This window comes from Homarus americanus, unplaced genomic scaffold (genome assembly GCF_018991925.1).
Source record: "Homarus americanus isolate GMGI-L3 unplaced genomic scaffold, GMGI_Hamer_2.0 scaffold11022, whole genome shotgun sequence".
Lineage (NCBI taxonomy): Eukaryota > Metazoa > Arthropoda > Malacostraca > Decapoda > Nephropidae > Homarus > Homarus americanus.
In genome coordinates, this window is record NW_024737068.1 from 10,793,663 (window position 1) to 10,801,845 (window position 8,183).

Below are 8,183 nucleotides of genomic sequence, written 5' to 3' on the forward strand. Positions count from 1 at the left end.
GATTTACATGACAATGTTCGAGTTGTATTCCTGCCTCCCAACATAACAGCACTGATGCAGCCTATGAACCAAGGCGTTATATCCGCATTCAAGGCCTATTATTTACGCCCTACCATGGACCAACTTCTCAAGGCTACTGATGGAGAAAATAAACCTACGATCCGAGAATATTGGTGAGGCTACAACATTCTTAATGCTATCGACAACATTGGCAAGGCATGGGAAGAAGTTTCAGAAAGTTGCCTGAATGGTGTGTGGCATAAATTATGGCCTGAGTGAGTGAACAGCTTTACGGGATTCACGGACTTAGTCCCAACTCTGAATAGGGATATCCTCAGCTTGGCTAGATAAGCAGGCTTTCATTAGTTGGAAACTGAGGATATTGAGCTAGTCCTGGCATCCCATACAGAAGAACAAACTAATGAAGATCTGCAACTGCTAACAGAACAAAGTGCCACTGAAGACGACGATGACGAAGAACCACAATGAACGCAATCTACCAAGAGAACGTAGCTCAAAGATTGTATGCAACATGGAGGAAACTTTTAGTTGTTATAATGAGATCTACAAGGAAAAAAAGAAGAGCACTAAGCAGTCAACGCTGGATTATTTTTTTTCATCGCTGGAAGGAAGAGGCAGCATCTTCACAACAGCCTGTAAGCGAGGAGGGGCAACCAGCAGCCGAGGGGGAGCAAACAGCAGCCAAGGAGGTGCAAACAGCAGCGGAGGAGGAGCAATCAGAAGCAGGGGAGGAGCAATCAGCAGTGGAGGACGAGCAATCAGCAGCCAAGGAGGAGCAAACAGCATCCAAGGAGGAGCAAACAGCAGCCAAGGAGGAGCAATCAGCAGCAGAGGAGGGGAAATCAGCAGCGGAGGAGGAACCCCAGTCAGTGAGGAAGGAGGAGCCACCCGCCGGGTCTCAGTGACTCGCCACCCTCCTCCTCTCCTCCACTACCCACCACACACTCGCTCCACCTCCACACATGAGTGAGTCCAATACAAAATGATTTAGTTTATTTATCTTTTTGGATATATAATATATACTATGTTCTATAAAAATTCCATTGAATTTATATACGTATATGTAATGTACTTTATGGGGCAAAGAGAGGCTGGGGAACGTAATTCCTGTATTTTATCTATTTCTTATGGGGAAAATTTATTCCATTAACGTCGTTTCCGTTAACATCACGGTTTTCAGGAACGGAACCACGATGTTAAGCAAGGACTTACTGTATTACAGTAGAGCAAAAATAAAATAACAGTCTTGGACAGTACATCAATGCACAAACATTTCTTAGTAAAGTACTGTACTTCAAAGGTAAATTATGTACAGTATTGTCACAAGAATGGCTATGTGTTGAGTCATGGGCCTTGATGTGATATCACAAAGACCAGTGTCCACACATTTTAACCTGTAACCCCAAAACTCCTGTGTTCATACTGATCACTGCTATGTTTTTAATTGTAATATAAAAAAATACACCCAAGCAAAACCTTTTACTGTAAAAATATCCTGAAGTATGTAAAAATACAACAAAACCAGCAACAATTGTATTTGGGAAGAAGTGGTAATATTAGTAAGAAAATGGCATTGTCAAAATTTGCTCGGTTTTCTCTACAGTGCTACATCAGTGGACCACACCAAATATTACTAAAACCTTTACATCAGTGGACCACACCAAATATTACTAAAACCTTTACATCAGTGGACCACACCAAATATTACTAAAACTTTAAGTACAATATTGAAGAATAACTAAGCAAAATTAGGTTCACTGTAAAAATATCATCATGTTTATCATACAGTATTAAAAGTTAATGAATTTTGTGCATACTGTACAGGCCAATTATGAAAATATGGAGTGCTATACAGGTATAATACAGGTTGTACCTCTCTAGTCCGGCAACCTCAGGAACTGACCAGTGCCGGACCATGGAAAGTCACCCTTTTCCTGGACAGATAGTGACTTGTGCTTACGTTAGCACCACTTTCACTGTTTCGTGGTCTCTTTGAAGACATATTGAAGGGTTAAATGTCGTACAGTAGCTTCTCAAATTTCACGAGTTTTTAATTCAACGTTTTTTATTTGGACACAAAACACACTACAGTACATAATTAAAAATTTTGACAGCGAAAACTCGAATTTTGACGGGTTTGAGCGGTCCGCCAACGTTTAGGCGTGCACAATCGTGTAAACACCTTCATTTCTCTTATGTACAAAAGATTCATTATTGTTTATTACTGAATGTCTTTTTTATTGAATTAATGTTTATGTGAGCAAAATGAGCAATACAATTCACTAATAATACGTAGAATATTAAAATACACGAGGAAATGAGACAGCATTGTTTTCGTTGATTACAAAACCAGTGACTGATTGGTTCTACATATAAAACAAGAAAATAAGACCCTGGTTGTAGCTGTAGTAAAATTAATGTAAAAAATTAATATGGTTGTTTTAAGTAATGTTATCTAATGTTAATAAATAGAACAATAAAAGTAGCAAACCATTTATGTTAAAGAAAAAAGTGAGTGCGCGTATGTAAGTGCGCACATGTGAAAAACATATCATCATTACTTTACGTAAGAATATGAAAGCAACACTTATATACTGTTCATATATGTTTTAATTAATGTTTCTGATTTTTTTTATTGAATTAATGTTTGTGTGCAAAATGAACAATACAATTCATTAATAATTCGTGGAACATTAAAACACACGAGGAGACGAGACGGCTGCCGGCATTGTTTTCGTTAATGTTTACAAAACCAGTGACTGATTGGTTCTACATATAAAACAAGAAAATAAGACCCTGGTTGTAGCTGCAGTAAAATTAATGTAAAAATTAATATGGTTGTTAGAAGTATAGGTTGTACCTCTCTAGTCAGGCATTCTGTGGTCCGGAAACTCCCGTGGTCCGGAACGATTTTAGTTTGTCCAATAGGTAGATAAGCAGCTTTTTTTTTTTACTTATCTGAATTATTATTATTATTACAGGAGTATTAAATTTTTGCCCCTCAGGCCCCAATGTGGGTCAGTGACCTATGCCCGGGTGGGCTAATCCCCTAAAAAAAAAAAAGCCGCGGGAAATTAAGGTTTGTTTACATCCAGCAGTTCGGCTGCTCTCTCTCTCTCTCTCTCTGCTTGTCTATACAGAGTACAACATTTAACCCTTCAATATATATGAGCAGTAAATAAGTGTTGCTTTCATATTCTTATGTAGAGTAATGACGATATGTTTTCACATGTGCGCACTTACATACGCGCAGTCTCACTTTTTTTTTACCATTAATGGTTAGCTACTTATATTGTTCCATTTATTAACATTAAATAACATTACAGGTACTTCAAACAACCATATTAATTTTTTTACATTAATTTTACCACAGCTAAAATCAGGGTCTTATTTTCTTCAGTTTTATATGTAGAACCAATCAGTCACTGGTTTTGTAAGCTTTAACATAAACAATGCTGGCAGCCGTCTCATCTCCTCGTGTGTTTTAATATTCCACGTATTATTAATAAATTGTATTGTTAATTTTGCACACACAAACATTAATTCAATAAAAACAAATTCAGAAACATTAATTAAAATATATATGAACAGTAAATAAGTGTTGCTTTCATATTCTTATGTAAAGTAATGACGATATGTTTTCACGTGTGCGCATGTGCACTTACATACGCGATCTCTCTTTTTTCTTTACCATTATCGTTAGCTACTTCTATTGTTCCATTTATTAACATTAAATAACATTACTTAAAACAACCATATTAATTTTACTACAGCTACAACCAAGGTCTTATTTTCTTCAGTTTTATATGTAGAACCAGTCAGTCACTGGTTTTGTAATCAACGAAAACAATGCTGTCATTTCCTCGTGTGTTTTAATATTTTACGTATTATTAATAAATTGTATTGCTCATTTTGCACACATAAACATTAATTCAATAAAAAAGACATTCAGTAATAAACAATAATGAATCTTTTGTACATAAGAGAAATGACGCTGTTTACAAGATTATGCACGTTGTCTGCACGTTGGCGGGCCGTTCAAACCCGTCGAAATTCAAGTTTCCGCCGTCAAAATTTTTATTTATTTATTTTTTTGTGTGTTCCGATAAAATATGTTAAGAATTAAAAACTCACGAAATTTGAAAAGCTACTATACAACATTTAACCCTTCAATATGTCTTCAAAGAGACCATGATGCAGAGAAAGTGGTGCTAGTGCTTCCAAGCATAAGCACAAATCACTATCTATCCAGGAAAAGGGTGAATTTCCATGGTCCGGCACCGGTCAGGTCCCGAGGTTGCCGGACTAGAGAGGTACAACCTGTAATGTTATTTAATGTTAATAAATGGAACAATATAAGTAGCTAACCATTAATGTTAAAGAAAAAAGTGAGATCGCGTATGTAAGTGCGCACCTGTGAAAACACATCGTCATTACTCTACATAAGAATATGAAAGCAACACTTATTTACTGTTCATATATATTGAAGGGTTAAATGCTGTACTCTGTATAGACAAACAGAGAGAGAGAGCCGAACTGCCGGATGTAAACAAACCTTAATTTCCCGCGGCTTTGTTTTGTTTTTGTTTTTTTACGGGGATTAGCCCACCCGGGCACAGGTCACTGACCCACATTGGAGCCTGAGGGGCGAAAATGTAATACTACTGTAATAATAATAATAATTCAGATAAGTAAAAAAAAAAAGCTGCCTATCTACCTATGGGGCAAACTAAAATCGTTCCGGACCACAGAATGCCGGACTAGAGAGGTACAACCTGTACTATATAAATTTTACCAGCCAGTCTCTTCATTCCGTAAAACCGTCATTTCCGGTAAAACTGTATGCCAGATGAAAATACACCAAAACACAACAAGGAATGGTGAGATACTGTATAAATCATATCTGGCATAACATTCTTCTTGGCACTCCAAACTTGTCTTCAGATACAGTACCATACAAACACTTCACTCTCTCATCAAATTATCAATTAATATCTTAGGGTGAAGCAAAAACAAAATTTAGATTTTGATTGATTTATGAGATGACAATATGAGTAACATCGTCAGTGTGGTTCTTCCTACCAGTCAACACAATGACACTAAAAACCTTATCACATTAGCAGTAATCCTTTAGGAATTCACTTCTCCCATAACTACTAGAGAGGTTTAACTAATCCAGTCTTATTTAAATATATCATGCCAATCTTGTCAGAACATAATTATAAAAAAAACAAAGAAAGAAAAGATGACCCTTTTAAATGTAATCTCATCTACATATCATAAATTTTACAAAATGGAAAATCCAATGCTGAAAAATGATAAAGTTTAATTATCTAATTAATTATATGAAATGTATATGAAAATGTATGCACCATTAAGTAGTATGGAATGGTACTGAGATCTCTCACCTAGACCAACACCTTGCATCACCTGCATGTTTTGGGGTTAGTCCGGGGCAGACCCAAAAAAACTTACTCTGGGACTTTCCACACTTGTGAAAACCTTCAGCAGTCTCTGGTATGAGGTGATATACTGTTTTATGATAAAGAAATTCTCAAAAATGAAATACAACCAAATGTATAAATTGAATGAACTCTGTGTTTGAATATGTAACAAAGGAACACAATGCAGGTACCTGTACTGTATAAACTAATTAGTTCTGAGCACAATTGATTGTGTTGAAGGTATGATTGTATGGAAATAACTCCTTATACAGTGTATTCTGGAAATTGAACACCCAACTCTGCCTTAAATATGAAGAAATAATGATTATTGATTGATCCTGAGAAATGGATATGACCATCAAACACCCAAAAAATATTGATCATAGTCATATCAGTAATCTTATGTGATTATGTATCTATTTCCTTGTAATTTTACTTATTCCCCTATTATGTCTCTCTTATTCCTCCCACCTTTTGCTTTGTGTCATGAAAATCTCCAACTTATAAGTCAACAATGGCAGTTTTTCATAAATAAGAACCATGAAACATTTATAGATATAAACCTTGCATACTGATGTATTTATTTTCTTAACAAGGATCACTGAAGGGTTCTGGTTTTATTCCTGCACCCATTAAATACCCTTCATACCCACCTTTTATTTTGTGTATTCCGTTTAGAGTGACTTCTATCTTAAGTACTGACATTGCATTTCATTCCGTTTGCAATAACTTTCAGAACAAAGCTTCAAACTGAGGTGGGCTTCTTATCATGATCCAGTGTTTTACCTCTCGTTTCTGTTCCTATGTTGGTATGTGTCCCTGGCTGATGTACACCTGTGCTAGCTGTGAGTCTCTTTTACTTAGGTACCTTGTGATAGAACCACTGGCCAAGAGGTACCTACTGATAGCTCCACTGGCCAAGAGGTAACGTAGGATAGAACCACTGACCAAGAGGTACCTTGTGATAGAACCACTGGCCAAGAGGTACCTACTGATAGCTCCACTGGCCAAGAGGTAACGTAGGATAGAACCACTGACCAAGAGGTACCTTATGATAGAACCACTGGCCAAGAGGTACCTTATGATAGCTCCACTGGCCAAGAGGTAACGTAGGATAGAACCACTGACCAAGAGGTACCTTATGATAGAACCACTGGCCAAGAGGTACCTCATGATAGCTCCACTGGCCAAGAGGTAATTTATGATAGAACCACTGGCCAAATTATTTGTGAAATGATTTTTCTCCATTGTATCAGAAAAAAGTAAAATACACTTGTGTACAGTACACTGTAGTATATGAATATAAGATGTGTGTTCAATAAATATGTGCTGAATTTGTGGCCCTTGAAACGAGTGCTGATTCTTGACACCTGCTTGCATATACTGTACTGTACAGTGATACAAATATTGTAAATCAATCCTTCATTTTATAGTACATGTAATGTCCTCAAAATTCTTACCAAATGCTCCACATAACTTCCCTCAGATTAAACAAAAAATGATCTCTTATAAATTAGAAATATTGGAAAAAAAATTTCAATATACTGTACTCGTACAGTGGTCCCTCGGTTAATGAACACAATTTGTTCCACAGTCGTTCGTTAACCAAAAATTTCGTTAACCGAATCCATTATTTCAATGGGATATTGTGTAATTGGTTCCAGCTCACAGAAAAGTACATACAAAGTAAAGCCAAAAAATGCATAAAGTCAGAACACTCCTGAAATTCCCCTAAATCGCCCTTAAATCACTACAGTGGTCCCTCGGTTAACTAGTGAATTAGCTCCCATAAGGATCTTCAATTCGGTTAACGAACAAAACTTCGATTAACGAAATCCTTACGACAAACACGTTTTGTTGTGAGCCTCAGCTCATCAGCTGATCGGCTAGTCCTCCAATACAGTAATTGGTTCTAAGTTTACATTCGTTTCCAGTTGAGTAAATATCAAGAAAGTTGTGCTCTTTAATATTTTAGCATTTTTTTATGTTAAAATTATTAGTCATTTTAAAATTTAGTTAACATATTGATATTATATGCAGTACAGGGATATAGTTTTTTGTGCGCCCATCAGTCGCTTGACTAACCCGCCAAAGCAGCAGTTTAAATTTCTTTACAGTGGAGGAAACATTGTTTTTGTTGCTCTCTTGAATACAGAGTATTTTTATGTTTTTACATTAAAATTATTGGTCATTCTGAAATTTAGTTAACATATTTATAATATATAGTGCAGTGCAGTGTTGATTTTAATAAAATAATTTTTAATTACAGCTAGTGAACTAAAAATTTTATTGGTGAAATTACTGCATCAAGCATGGGTCCAAAGAAAGGCGATTTCTCCTCCACCCCCACTTCCTTCTCTTCTCTCCTCCACCCCCCACTTCTAATTCTCATCATCATCATCAACAAGCAACATTATACATACACACAGTGCCGGATTTAGACCTGTGGAGGCCCATGAGCAGCCTCTTTGTGGAGGCCCCTCTCATTATAACTACCCAAGAGGGTGGGGTGGCGAGTGAAGTGAGCCTAAACATCTGGGAGTTCTGGGGGGCGCTGTAAGCCCCCCGGGAAAATTTTGAAATTTAAACACTTTTTTGGAGAATTTTGAAGCCATATGCAGTTATATTGAGGAAATTAGAACACAGCGCCCTGATGGCATTCGTAATGCAAGTGATAATGAAAAAAATATTTTATTTGTTTTTTAATCTCAATTTCGT

General features: G+C 36.5%; 1 long non-coding RNA gene across 1 annotated transcript; it reads right to left on the minus strand.

The window, feature by feature from the left end:
- Window positions 1-5,039: 5,039 nt before the first annotated feature.
- On the minus strand, window positions 5,040-7,087 carry LOC121872954. The gene is made up of 2 exons (XR_006090177.1): window positions 6,634-7,087; window positions 5,040-6,543 (listed from the first exon to the last, which is right to left on the minus strand). It is a non-coding gene; the product is annotated as an uncharacterized LOC121872954 (long non-coding RNA).
- Window positions 7,088-8,183: the final 1,096 nt, after the last annotated feature.